General features: G+C 32.2%; 1 protein-coding gene across 18 annotated transcripts in view; it reads left to right on the top strand.

The window, feature by feature from the left end:
• Positions 1-15554, top strand: part of LOC136144367 (collagen alpha-2(I) chain-like) — a 125196-nt gene that overhangs the window by 58887 nt on the left and 50755 nt on the right. For 9 of the 18 annotated variants that reach the window (XR_010658530.1, XR_010658529.1, XR_010658528.1 and 6 more), the window contains exon 1: positions 7786-10365. The exons of 3 other annotated variants lie outside the window; for them this stretch is intronic. The gene's annotated coding sequence lies outside the window, so the exon portion shown is untranslated. Of the gene's footprint in view, positions 1-7785; positions 10366-15554 lie in introns of those variants that run through there. 6 more of the 18 variants (XM_065902189.1, XM_065902191.1, XM_065902192.1 and 3 more) reach the window with 2 other exon arrangements.

Raw genomic sequence — 15554 nt, 5'->3', positions numbered from 1 at the left:
TAGCCCTCAGAATATTAGAATTAGAACCATATTAAATAAACTTCTTCCTTAGTGTTATAAATTGTATTTATATCTGTAATAACTCTGTAATAATAGAAAATAAAATTCTTATAAAGGAGGAGGTTTCAGTTTAGCATATAACTTAATTTTGGGCCCTAGATTTGTCTTCTAAAAATAGTTATTGTATTTTGAGCTAAACATTCCCACGTCCTTACACTGGTTCTCACAATATGAATTCTAGACCATTAGTATCCTGAATATTTCACTTTGGCTCTGCCACATTTTGACAGTATATCTTTTAAAATAATGTATGTAAAACTGAACCCAGTATACTCAGTGTGGTTTGAGGTACAAAATACAGTATGTGTCTTATGAATAATATACTTACAGTAATGTATCCTGATTTCCACTTTCTCTTTGTCATCAGTACTGTTGGTTCATGTTGAATCATAGACCACTGAATCCCTAAGTCTGCCAGAAGTGTGTTTCAAATCCTACTGTAAATTTGGATTCAGCAGGTTTTTGTTGAATACTTGTTCACTTCTCGATGTGCTCATAAAAGTTTAAGATTTTACAGTCTTAACACCAGGTTCATGAAGTAGCCATTAATAGGTCCGTTTTACAGAGAGGAAACTGAGGCTTTGTGTACTGAAATATTTTATCCAAGATCTTGACTCATAAGGGACAGAGCCAGAATTCCATCTTGGGTCTTCTGGCTCCAAATTCACCATTCTGTGTGGTTGCTGCCTCAGTAAATTACTTCTACTGCTCATTTCATTGATAAAGTTAGAAATGCAGAAACTGACCAGTGACTTCTACTGCAGGATGATTCAAAGTTTTGGAGATATGTTTAGAACTTTTTAATATCTTTGTTAATTACAGTAATGCTTTATGTAAACTATATGAATTGAATTTAGAGCAGTGTCAGATAGAAAGTAAATGTACCTAAGCAAAAATATTAATGAAAACAAAATTAGAGTTGCATATCACTTACAAAGAGGTGAGGGGAAAAAAATCATTAACTTATGTTAAAATGCATAATTTTTGTTCTTTTGAAATTCTTGTCTGTTATCTGATATTAAAAGAAAGCTAATCTAAGTTATGTAAATATTCCCATTTACTCAGATTCATTTTCAGATTGACTTAAGCGAGACATTTATTTTACCTCACCTTTCAAAATGACTTTTTTTCTTAGATGATTGTAAGAATGAAAAGTTGATACCTCAGAAGCCAACAGAGATATTTAAGAGCCTGCAGGCCAAAATACAAACAACCAGACTTGGAACTGAGAACTATTGTGTAAAGATTAAAGGACAAGAACTGAATGGTTGTATTTCCTCAATTTTTTAGGAGATTTTTTTTGGTTCTAAGTCTAGTCATCAGAGTTCCTTTCATAACTGCTTGGTGAAGATGTAGGCACCATGATGTTTCCAGTGGACTGGGACATATGAGTGGAGGAACGGCATGGTTTGTACCAGCAAGCATTGTCACGTAGCTAGTCTTAATTTTTGCAAGGAAGATAAGTATGAAATAATGAAACCAATTGTCTGCTCAGCACAGTATTCAATCCTGGGAATAATTGTCTGGATTCAAAACTTATTGTGAATGGATAGTTCAATTCTTCAGAGAGGCTGAAGTAAGAATCCACTAGAGAAGATAGACTTAAGTTGTCCTTAAAAGTAGGGATAAATGGAAAGGGGCTTAATAAGTATTTTAGCCTCCAGTAGTAGGTTTGGTGAAGATTCAAAGATCAGGTAGGAATATTCTTAGTGGGGAAAAGAACTGGAAAATAATTTATTACAAGCATCAGTTCTTCCAAGAGCCTTCACGTAGTGGCAGAAGATAGTCACTACTCAAATGATGAGTAATTGTGTTTTTTCCACTTTCTACTCACCTGGTGACCACAGTAGCATCAGGCTTGATCGGTCTTTGGTCTACTCAAATAGTTCGTATGCTTCTCTGTTTATAGGGACCCCTTTCCCCTAAGTGTATAAGCACCATACTTTGAACACACTAACAAAATTATTAATAACCTCTTACTATAATGATACCTAGCTCCTGTTAAAATTTCTGATTATTTAAAAAAGATCCACATAAGGCATTTGGCTGTCACAGCTCTTAAGAGAGATGTTTTAACTTGAATTGTGGAGTGTTTTCATTGGCGAAAAATAGGAAACACTGGAGAGGGCCTGGTTATACATTGATACTAGGCAGAAAAGTACACACTCCACTTGGGAAACCAGAGATATATTCTTGAATGTATGAGTTTTAAGAAGTTGGGTTAGATAACTAAAGACAGGAAGTCAGGCTGAAATGCAGTTGTAGATACCTTGTACCTAGACCTGATTTTAAGGTATGAAATTATGAATGGCAAAGAAATTGATGAACTATAATCTCAAAGAAAGCCAATTGGTTTTATTGACCAACTGAATAGATTGACAGAGGATAAAAAAAAAAATAGTAATGGGTAAGTATTCATAATTTGAATGTAAAAGAGTAATGAAAGAAAGTTAAGATAAACAGCATATTTATTTGTGTTCTCATCAAACTTTTTATATTGCATTTTTTGGCTGACATGGTATATTTATAATTCATATCTAGGGAGTAGAGAGAAGTCAATCAAAAATTAAAAACTATTTTAAAAACTAAGTGATTTAATTTTGTATATAAGGATACTATTGTTAGGATAAGGATAAAATGATAACATTTTGAGAATACTATATATATAGGGCTTCCTAGGTAGCGCTAGTGGTAAAGAGCCTGCCTGCTGATGCAGGAGACATAAGTTCAGTCCCTGGGTCAGGAAGATCTGGAGGCGAGTATGGCAACCCACCCCAGTATTCTTGTCTGGAGAATTCCATGGACAGAGGAGCCTGCAGGGCTACAGTCCATGGGGTTGCAAAGAGTCGGACATGACCGAAGCAACTTAGCGTACATGCACTATGTGTATATATGTATACTTATATATATATATAGTACTTGTATAAATACATATATCTCCTGACTTTTTTGGAATAAATTATTTACATTGAAATCCATTTCATGCACAGTTTCTAGGTAATTATTAATTTCTTCATCAGAAAAAAAGGCAACAATACAACTTTATATTCACTTAAACTGAGTTTTCTTTGGATTATAAAACAGGCTTTCTGGATTATATCTAAATATTGCTTCATTTCAAACCTGTTCTCAACACTGAATTTTAAATGTATCTTATCTAGTTACTAAAATCTTTTTTTTAAGCATTTGTATCCAACAAAACAAGAAAAGCAAATTTTAATCTGTTGTCTGTGAATTTTATTTTCTCCAGGTATAATGTCTATATTTCATACCACCTGTGTAGTATTCCACTGTCCTTAGGAGGAGAGTCAGTCTGTGCCCCAGGGGCTATGTATCACCAGCTTCTTAGAGGTTTATATGCATAATTTGAAGCATACTTAGAGTAATTACTGTTATAAATTGTGTTAATGCCAGATTAAAAGTAAAACTATTTGAAAAATCTGAAGTATTTTAGTGACACATAAAGGATATATATAAACAGCAAAGTAGTATAAATATTTCCATGACACATATTAGCATCTGAATGTCTCTAACATGTGACAATAGAAACTGTCTATACAGTCAAAGAAATTTTGAATTTAACCCTTTCTTGAAGGCATAATAAAAAACTTACTTTGGCACCCAAAAGTAGGCAATGATTATAAATGGAAAGGAAAAAATCAGAGCTTATCAGCCTAGGAGATTATTGTTGCTGTTGAACACAAGTAAAGAGAGATGTACCTCCCTTTGCTGGAATTGCTTCACTGAACTCTTTCACTTTATTAATATGTTTAAATAAAGTATTTCCATATTTTTCTGGCATGTGGAAAGAGTTGTTTTCTAGTATTTTAAGTTTTTCAAGCTTTCAAATAGAAAACTGTGGTTTTTAATTATTTCAGAATTAAAAATAGATAGGAAAAGATCTTTGTGTTTATTAAAGCTTCAGTGATAAAATTGCAGTATTTTCACAGAAAAGTAGTAATCTTTAAGGGGTGAAATTAAGATGAGAGAAAATTGCAAAGTTGGTTTGCTGATAGGAATGATCCAATAGAGAAAAAAATTAAAGTTGTAAGGGAGAGTGCTACAGGAATATCTTTAAGTTATCAAGAGAGGATAAAATCTATGAAAGGGGCAGATTTGGTCCTGTGAACAATGATTATTCATCCATAATACAAAGAAGAAAGAGTTACATGGGCACAGGCACATATATGTGTATTGCTGTAGTGGAAATTGGCAATAATTCTCTTCTGATAGTTCCTGTTTTCTGAGTGAATGTGAGGATGAAAGGGAGATGTTGGAAGTTTGAAGGGAGAGAAGAGACACCTGTCTGATGTTTTTCTAGAAGAATGAAGGGACCAAGATTACCAGATAGCTGTGAACCAATTTTGGGTATAAAGGATTTAGAAAGTAAAATTATTTCTGTTCACAGATGACATGATACATGTAGAAAAACCTTGATCATAACACACACACACACACAAACCTGTTGTAATAAGCAAAATCAGCATTCAGAAATCAGTTGCATTACTATGCACTAACAATGAATAATCCAGAAAGGAAATTAAGAAAACAGTTCCATTTACAGTAACATCAAAAAGAATAAAATGCTTAGGAATAAAATTAACCCCAATGGTGAAAGACTTGTGTACTGCGAACTATATAACATTGCTAAAAGAAATTTAAAAGATACAAATAAATGAAAAGATATCCCATGTTCATATATTGGGAGTCCTAATTTTGTTAAGATGAAATACTACCCAAAGTGGTCTACAGATTCAGTGCCATGTATATCAAAATCTCAATGACATTCTTTGCAGAAGGGGAAAAATACATCCTAAAATTCATACGGAATCTCAAGGGACACCAAATAGCCAAAAGAATCTTGGAAAAAAAGAACAGTGTTGAAGCTCTCGGAGTTCCTGATTTCAAAACTTAATCTAAAGCTGTGGTAACCAAGCAGTATGGTACTGCTGTAAAGTCAGACATATAGACCAATTGGAGTAAACTAGAGAAACCCCTGAAAATAAACTAGGGGCCCCAGACCCCTTGCACATAATATGTTTAAGTGATTTGCAGCAAATGTGCTGAGATCTCTAAATGGGAAAAGAGCAGTCTTTGCAACAAATGGTTTTGACAAAACTGGATATCCAAAAGAAAAATTAGATACCTCACACCATATACAAAAATTAACATGGATCAAAGACTAAATGTTAGAACTAAAACAATAAAACTCTTAGACGAAAATAGGGGGAAAGCTTCATGACATTGGACTTGTATTTCTTGGATGTGACACCAAAAACACAGGCCTGGTGCAAAAGCTAAAGTGGACTTCCATCAAAATTTAGAACTTCTGTGTGTTAAAAGATACTATCTGTAGAGTGAAAAGGCAACTGACAAAATAGAAAATATTTGCAAGTCATGTGTCTGATAAGGGTTAAATATCCAGAATATATCAAGAACTTCTGCAAACAAAAAGAAAAACAAAAACCTCAGTTAAAAAATTGAGCAAAAGACTTGAAGAGACATGATATGTGTTGGCAGGGATGTAGAGAAATTGGAACTTTTGTACAGTGCTGATGGAAGTGTAAAATGGTACAGCGCTATGGAAGACAATATGGCAGGTCCTTAAAAAATAAGAATTGCCATATGATCCAGTAATAAATAATGGCGTATATACCCAACAGAATTGAAATCAGATTTCAAATAGATATTTATATACCATGCTCATAGCAACATTTATTATCATAACCAGAAAATCAGACAAAGCAAATATCCATAGATTAGTGGATAAATAAACTGTAGCATATACCCAATTGAATCTACTCAGCCTAAGAAGGACATAAAGTCTAATATATGCAATATGGATGAACCTTGTTAAGTCAGCCACTGAAGGACAAATACTGTATGATTCCTTTTATACAGAGTACCTAGAATAGGCAAATTCAGAGAGACAAAAAGCAGAGTGGTGGTTTCCAGGGGCTGAGGTAATAGAGAAATGAGCAGTGTTTAGTGGGTACAGTTGCAGTTGGTTCTGGATGGAAAGGTTCTGGAGATGGATGGTGTGATGGTTGCACAACAAAGTGAATGTACTTAATGCCACAAAAGTAAAATGGTAGAATTTATATTTAAAAATAGTAAGTGAAGACATTCTAACTGAAGTTTTTTAAAAGGTTTGTAAAGCTGTTTACATTTTGCAGTATTCACACTTAACTTTTTTCAAGTTTGGCACACCTGGCTTAGTTTCAAATACGTAGTTTTAGAGGAATTCCCTGGCAGTCTAGGGGTTAGGACTCTGTGCTCTCACTACTGAGGCCCCGGGTTCACTCCCTGAACTAAGATCCCATAAGCCATGTGCAGGCCAGAAAGAAGAAATTAGCTACATATACTTTTAATGGGAAAAGATTCACAAAAAAGTGAAATACGTGACGGTTATGCTGTGCATGTACAATTAGATATTATTAGGGATGGGCACATTTCAAGTGCATATCACCTCTCCAGAATAGATGTAGTATATGGCTTTAGCATAGACATATTAGTGATCAGAAAACTGGAGTAAAAGAAGCTGCCAGATTTGAGCTAGAATGGTGGTAGTTTTCTGGCATCTTTTTGAGAGGAGTAATTTCATATGTATGTGGAAACTGTTTAGAAGTATACTTCCTTATCTGGTGAAGAGTGAGAACCAGAGAATAGGAAAATCAACAGCCACAGGTTTCCTGTTTTATTTCTCATCTCTGGATACAAAATGAACTCGTTTTTCAAAGACTTCATTTATTAGAGTTATTTCCTATATAAAGTGTTATCCAACTCTAACAGAATAACTAATAGATAATTGTTGAAGGTAAAATAATATTGGGGTTTTTCAAACAAATTAAGAGAAAGTTAGTTTTAGGCCTTCTGTATATTTTTACTGTATTATTAAAATATTTCACATGATCTCCTTTTTTCTCTTTAAAAGTATATTTGCATTTCAGTAGCTTAAGTTTATTGAAGCTTAGCTTTTGTGTGTCATTTCTTATTTTTCCTTTGACATGAAGTCTTACCTACTTGATGAAGATGTCATTTGAGAGGTGTACTGCAAGGAGTTAAATGCTGTTTGTAAATAATGCTTTTACAAAGGTAAAGACCAAATTTTATGAATTCGCTTTTTGTTTATAAAAGAAAAATAAAACTTCATATATTTTAATACATTCAAAAATTTGACTATTTAACTGTATTTACTTAGCAAGTTGACACAGGGGAAAAAAATGATTTTCTATTTCTCGTATTATATGTCTTTGTGTTCCTAACTTAACAGCAGTGTGCTTCACACATGTTAGGCTTTCCTTAAATATTCACTGTAGGAATAAGTTTTATTACGCTGCTCAAAAGTGTCCAAGAAATAACTATTTATATCTGCTACGTTAATGTTAGAATCTTTAAACATGGCTTTTTTTAATGTATTTATTCCTCTTTTTCTGAAAGAAAAATTTTTTCGTGTCTTTAGGTGCTCATGTGTTTAAAAAAAACAAAACCTTGGAGTAAAGTAGCAGCACATAATGGTTTGTGGATTTTGAAAAGGTGCAGGCCATATTGTGCTGCCTCAAAAATACAAGGATCTGATCTTCTGAAGAACATATATTTCTTTTTATTCATAGCTTTTATGATAGCAATGTCAACAGTGCCTTAGCAGCACGTAAATATTGGCGTTAAGATTCTAAAATTATCTCCAGTATTAACTGTGCTGCTGAAGTAAGGTTGGCCATACTCTGCAGTCATATTTCAGCATATATTAATATTTCCAATGTATTTTCAGCTTTATTGATAATTTTCAGTATTATTTATAGTCTTGTTATATTTCATATGATTGAATAAAAATAAGTTAGTACTTTTAGATGTGTATTAAAATAGTGTATTGTAATTTAATAATTGTGTTGAATGTGATCAAGAGTTTATTGAAAGCTCATACAGCATCAAATAAATTTATTTTAATGTATATTTATATTCAGTTTAAATATTCAATTTTTACTTCAGAACAGAAATACTACTTTTCCCTTTCTCTACTTAAGTGAAATTAAGACATTTGCTTATCTCACAGATAAATATATATTGTAAAAAATACATTTTGAACAGAACTTAGAGGATAATTTTTAGTGATATTTCTAAATATTCTGTTATAAGGGAAAGGGGAAAGTATCAATATATGTGAATTAAATTCCTGAAATCCTATATTTCAAAGATGCACTTAATCATAACTTTAAAGGTAGGAAAGACCTTACAAATGACCAGTATATTTGTTAGATAGCTCAAGAAATGGAAACTCAAGTAATTTGCTACACTTGCAGATTAAGATATTAACCCTGTGTCTTCTGACTTTATACTGTCATACTGGTTTTTTTCTTGTTTTTACTAAAAAAAAAATTATACTTAGCCACAAACTCTTGTGTGTAAGTAAAATAAAAAACATGAACACCTTGTTTAGTCTTTCTAATATCTAGTATTTAACTTTAGCATAAGACCTACAAAAATTATTACGATAGTTACTAATTTTACAGATGCAAACAATCAAAATTTTAATTAAAATTTGAAGGAAAATGTTTTCTTTACCTTCTGTTCCTTACTTGTTGATGTTTAATGAGTCATTAAATTAAAAGTTGATGTTCAGGATAAGAAGAGTGTGTTTGTGTAGTGTACCATAATCCTGGTCTTACTTTCTGCAAGAAATATCTCACTCCTTTAAATTGTAATCCAGCAGAAAATCTATAAAATACAAGCAGTTCTTAGAAAATCATTTCTATTTTAATTGTCTATTTTGGAAACCCTTAAAGTATTTCAGATGTAACTTAAGGAGTTGCGTTTGAGCATTTTCTGTTTAATTTCAAGGTAAAGAAAATTACTTATTATAAGAGAGTTCTCATTTTTAAGAAGACTCTCACTTTTTTTCAGCAAAATTTTTCCCCAGAATAAAGAGGTAATACACTATATTGGCTAGAATCAAATGCCAGCTTTTACATGGAAGTAATACTGCCTTACGACTTTTAAAAATCATTCATCAAGCTTTTAACCTGTTTCCTTTATTTCATCTCAGCCATTTCATGAAAGACTGTTACAAATATATGACAATTTTTGGTTTCATTAAAAATATTTCAGGGACTAATATGTAGATGCTTAGAAATATTTATTGAATGAGTTGTAGAGTTTCTCCAGTATTTTACAGAACAACCCCGGAATTAAATTTCTATTTTGATTTTGTTTTCCTTAATGTATTTGAAGTCAGATTTTAGAAAATTATATTTTGTCTAATCTGCCTCCTAAATGCATTTTACTTTTACTAAGTAAACCTTTATATTTAGGTGCTCAAAATGTGAAAAAGGATCACTTGGGGCTAAATAAAAACTTGAATCATGAGAATGGATTAAAGAAAAAATTGAAATATTGGGAGAGTAAGAAAGTATAGAAAAGCTGTTGCATTGAAATTTATTATAACAGTATGCAGCTTCTTTCCAGTCTCTTAACAGAGAACAGGAAATAGCCTGTCAATACCTAATGAAACACTCATTTAGGTAACTCAACAGGACTTAAAATCTTATTTATAAGGGTTAATATACTTCCATCTTTGTGTAATTTTGAAATACAAAGAGCAAATGGTAAAATAAAAGTTATACCCTTTCATGTTAGTCTTAATATGGACATTTATTTTGCAGAGAAGAAATAGTTATGTATGGGTGTATATTAAGATGTCTTTTTTTCTGTCTTCTTTGGAAAAGAATTCTAATCTTTTTCATTCAAGTTTAAGTTGATGGCAAATAATTGCAGTGTTGAGCATCTTAAATCAGTTACTTGGAGTATGGATTGAGTTTGGCGCTGACTCAGAGGACTACAGGCAAGTATTCAGGATATAGCCAGAGGGATATTTTAGTAGGTGAACAATTCATTTCACGTACTGTTTTCAAATTCAGGTATCTTAAGATCACATATATGTAAATGTAGAATTGAAAATTTGGTCATAGACTATCATATTTAACAGCAAAGATTTTCTTCAATTAGTCATGTGTCCTTTTAATTGTTAGAGAATTAGAAGTGTTTTTAAACCACCAAGTATCATTAGTGGTATACTTGATTAGTCATAACTGGATTAGCAGGATTATACTTTAATAAACTTTGACCTGTAAGTGAATGTATTTATTTAGAAGTTGACATTCTAAATCATTTTTTTTTTTCCTTTTGCAGGTGGATATTACTAGCCCTTATTCATGGAAAAAGTTTTATGCTAAGTGTTGTTTCTCATTGAGTATTAGCAAAAAGGAGAAAAATTAATGTCCTAATCTTTTGAGATTAGATTTGGCTCTAGTAAGTAATATTTAGACCAATTATTGGGTTGGCCAGAAAGTTCATTCTGTTTTTTCCATAAGCTGCCTCTAGTAGCACTTAGCTGTCTTTAAACTTCATATGAAACAACTTCCCTAGATTGTAATGTATACAGTTGTCATATCAGAGTGCATTTGAAAAGAAACTTATATTGGCAAATTTTTGTGTAGCTATTTTAATATTGAAGATGGAAGAAAAAAGCAACATTTTCAGCATATTATGCTTATTATTTCAAAAAAGGTAAAAATGCAACTGAAACACAAAGATTTGTGCAGTGTGTGGAGAAAGTGCTGTGACTGATTGAATTTGTCAAAAGTTTGTGAAGTGTCACACTGTAGATTTTCTCGCTGGATGATGCTCCACATTCAGGTGGACCAGTTGAAGTTGATAGTGATCAAATTGAGAACAATCAGTGTTATACCATGCAGGAGATAGCCAACATCCTGAAAATATCCAAATCGAGCGTTGAAAATCATTAGCACCAGCTTGGTTGTGATAATCGTTTTGATATTTGAGTTCCACATAAGTTGAGAGAAAAATCTACCTCACCGTATTTCTACATACGTAATTCTCTACTGAAACATAATGAAAACTTTTTGTTTTTAAAACAAATTGTGATGAGTGATTAAAAAGTGGATTTAAAACACTGTACAATAATGTGTAATGTAAGAGATCGTGGGACAAGCGAAATGAACCATCACCAACCACACCAAAGGCCAGTCTTCATCCAGAGGTTATGTGTATATGGTGGGATTGGATGGGAATCCTCTATTATGAGCTCCTTCCAGAAAGCCAAACAATTAATTCCAAGTACTGTTGGTAGTTAAACCAACTGAAAGCAGCACACAACAAAAAATGTCCAGAATTAGTCAACAGCAAATGCATAATTTTTCATTAGGATACTGCAAGGCTGCATGTTTCTTTGATGACCAGGCAAAAACTGTTGCAATTTGGCTGGAAGGTTTTGATTTATCTGCTCTATTCACCAGACATTGCACCTTTTTGTTTTCCATTTAAAGTTTTTACAAAATTCTCTTAATAAAATGTCAGTTCCCTGAAAGACTATGAAAGGCACCTGGAACAGATCTTTGCTGAAAAGATAAATTGGGGAAGATGAAATTATGAAGTTGCCCGAAAAATGGCAGAAGGTAGTGGAACAAAATGAGGAATACATTGTTCAGTAAAGTTCTTGGAGAAGTGAAAGATGTGTCTTTTTACTTTAAAACAGAAGGAACTTTTTTGGCCAACCCAAACACTTGCATGTCTGGGAGACCGTCATCAGTACATTTCCAGCTAAAATTTTTTTATTTTCTTACCTCTTATCAGGGATTCCTTATTTTTGTTTGAGCCCCTTTAATGGAGAATTAATTTCTCCAGTAGAATTTAAGAATTTATGTTCTTACCTTGCTTATTTATAAAATGTATCCCAGAGATTTCTGATATCTTTTTTTTTTTAGGCTATTTGTAGTGAAAAAAATGTTGGCAAAATAAATAAGTTTAAACTCGCTATGTTAAAATTACTGTGCAATGTGAAAAATTAGTTGATGAGTTTCTGTTTGTATTATATTGAAACTAAATTCAACATTTATAACTTCTATATGGGTCTGTTTCTTGATTATTAATACATGGGATTCATATAATAATATATGAATATACATTTATATTAACATATTGATGAGTACAGGTTCCCCTTAATTCTGTTTAACTTCAGTAATCTGGTACTTACTATATTCTTATGATTGAACATTCATGTTTTGCAAAAATGTAAACTGCCTAGAGAATCTTGTTTATATTTATGCTGTAGGGTTAGATTTTGAGAAATTATTCTGAGAAAAAATTTAAGCCACCTTTACACTAAATGTTCTTGAATTTAATTAACTTGTTATTAAAGTTATTCTGTATATCATTTCATAATTTAACCACTTAACATTAATTAATCTTTAGGAAGTAGTAGGAATTTTAAAATCACTCCAAAGGTTTTCTTATTTCCACATCTCATTATTTTATAATCTTTAGAAATGCTTATATTTATGAAAGTAACATTTTCAGGGGTATTAATTCTTACAGCACCACTAAAACTTTTTTTCTCTTTGGACTTTAATACATATGCTAGTAAACTATAGAATAATTTTTTTAAGTTTTCATGTGATCACTTAAAAATAAATACCAATTTAGCATGAAACAACAAAGCGTTGCCCCCTAGTTAGAAGTGGAGAAAGTGTAGGTACATCATTTCTTAAGATAATTTGTACATTTTCACATAGCTATGTAGATTTTTATATTGTATTTACATAAATGTGTTTCCTGGCTTATGTTTAACAAAGAGCATTAAATAGATTGGAAGCATTTATATAGAGAGGACTACAAATTTTATCATAGGCACTGAGGATCAGCACTGAACAAAGCAGATAAACTCCAGCCCTCATAGAGCTTAAAATTTGGGAGTGAGGCATGGATAATAGAATACACCAAAAACTGATAGGTGCTAATAATGTGGTATGTCAGGTGGTGGTAAGTTCTATGAAGAAAAATAAAGCAAGGGAAGTGGGAGGAATGGGTTAAACGGGTTTGGAATGCAGGCAGGCAGATGTGTTTTTCAATAGTGTGGTCAAAAAATGCCTCACAAAGATAACATTTGAACAAACACCTAAAAACTAAAGGAGCAAACCACTAGGTTTCTGGGAGAAGAGCCTTTCAGGAAGTGAAATAACACCTACAGAGACCTTGAGGCTGAAACATTTTTGACGTTTACCAAAAAGAGCAGCAAGAAAGTTTGAATGTCTATGATCAAATATGCAAGAGAGAATAATAGCTCAGAAATTAAAGTTTCTAGGAGCCAGATTTTACGGCTGTTTAAGCTCTTAGCTTAACATACAAATTTAATTTTCCTTCTTTAAAACTACTTTGATGGTTGTGTGAGCCTCAGCCTATTTGACCTATGTAGATAAGAGTATTTTTTTTTTAGATCTGACTTAAGTTAGAACCTCCATCTGAGACCATTTAGAACATAAAATGTTTAAATGGTTTGTTAATAGGTATATGTGGGATGATCAGGTTTTTATGAATTGTGTTTTGATGGCTCTGAACTGTTTACTTGCTCAGTTTAGCCTAGTCAAACCCAGCTAAATGAGTAAATGACACATTTGTAATTTACTCAAATGAACCAGAATTGTCTGATTCCTCCATTCTAGTAATTGCTGCCATTTTTCTCACTTATTCCAACTCTGTTAGCATTTTAGCTAAAGACTGATTTACCTGAAAGTGTTCATCCCCTATGGTATGTCCCACTAATTTAATCTTCCTAATGCACTGCTTTGGCATATAGGATAAAATTCAGACTTTTTGTACCTCATGATCTTGCCCCAACCTTCTTGAAGTTTTTCCTTTTTTTTTTTTCAAGCAAACTAGTCCTGCTCCATCTGCTTTTCTATCTAATTTCAGTGCCCTTATTTATGCCCTTTCACCACCGCAGTTCTTCCCCAATTTATTCCTGTACAGTTTTTAAATGCACTATGCTGAATGTTCCATGAGTTTAATAGTTTGGCATTAACCCTCCTTCCCATGTTACAAAAAATTTATCCCTGTAGCTCTTAACCTTTTTCTCTCACTTAACGAAGAAATAGAGCATTTTTGTCATTAATTTTACCTCATTTATTCATGTATATTTACCTTTTATAAATGTATTGACAATATAAAGAAAAAATTTAAACTTAAGAAACAAAATGAAGAAAAAAATTTAAACTTAAGAAACAAAAAGCAGGTAGACTAAGACATCCAGAATTTCAAAACACCCAAAGTTCTAATATTAATTTTATGCTGACAAATGATACAGCTGATTGTTTTCTCAGTTATATGAAAATATATATACCACATGCAGTGTGGACTAGTCATTTTAAGGATTTTAGAACACTAGAATTAAGTCTTAAAAGAATATGAATTCTCTATTTCACTTTTCTAATATGATAATAAGTGTTGATAAATAGAGCCATTTAAGAAGTAATCTATGTGTTTATTATAGTATTGTTTATAATATTAGAGGATTTGAAGAGTTTTTAAAATGTCCAGTAATAAACTGATTAACATGCTGAGTGGAATACTGTGCAGCTATTTAACATAATGAGTATTTAATGAGCTAGAAACTTCCTGGTTATGTGAAAACGTTACCACATAGTATGAATCATTAGAAGAATACATATGCTAAAATGTTATTACTGGTGTACTATGGTGTGAGGTAAATCTTATTTTTTATATTAGAAATAAACATGATTTGGGAGATGGTGTTGGGAAAAGATCCTTGAAAAATTTTTTTTAAAAATACTTGAAGCAGCGTTACCACCACTTAATCACCTCCTTTTTGGAAGTCCATAAATGGAAAACCTAAGATCTTTTGGGTTCAGGAACTTTAGAAGTGATAATGAAGAATTAACTGTTTTGGGAAGAACTAAACAGGTAATTTCAAAAATCAAATAACTAAAATCCGCCTCAGGGGAGCAGTCTAGTCTGTTTCCTAAAGGAGGGTTGAGAAGGAATTCGAGTCACTTGAATTCTTTGTTGCAAAGTGTTGTCATTTCTCCCGTCTTCCAGCCCCCAAAACCTAAAGAGGTAAGTATAAGAAAAGGAGTGGCTATCTATTTTAATTTTAGAACTATATTAATAAACTAAAGAAGAACAAATCTGGTTTATAGAGATTTAATAGCACAGCAAAACTGACTTTCTGATCTTAAAAGGATTTTGTCTTTTAAAAAGTTTTTAATTTTTTCCCACCATAAAAATAATGTATAGGCACAGAAACCTCGAAAAAGGCAAAAAATTCTGTTTAAAAATTATATTTTTTTCATCCAGTGAGAATTACTATTATTAACAGTATGTTATTTTCTTCTAAATGTATAGTTGAATTAGCAAATTTATTTCCTAATTTGTAACTATGCCAGGAGCTGGAAAGAACATCACCCTCTAGAAGAGACGAAATATGCTGCTGGCTCAGAAAGATTTTCTTGACGTTTATCTAAAATACAGGTGACCCCCCAAACAATGTGGGTTTGAACTGTGGGAGTCTTTATTTTTCTCAATAAATGCATGCTACAGTATCACACAATCTACAGTTGTTTGAATCTGAGGATGCAGGACTGTGGGCATAGAGGCCGACTAAAGTTACGCGGGTGGCAGTAGTG

Source organism: Muntiacus reevesi, chromosome 11 (assembly GCF_963930625.1).
Source record: "Muntiacus reevesi chromosome 11, mMunRee1.1, whole genome shotgun sequence".
Classification (NCBI taxonomy): domain Eukaryota; kingdom Metazoa; phylum Chordata; class Mammalia; order Artiodactyla; family Cervidae; genus Muntiacus; species Muntiacus reevesi.
The sequence above is the reverse complement of the archived record's forward strand: the minus strand, read 5'-3'. Positions and strand labels throughout refer to the sequence as shown.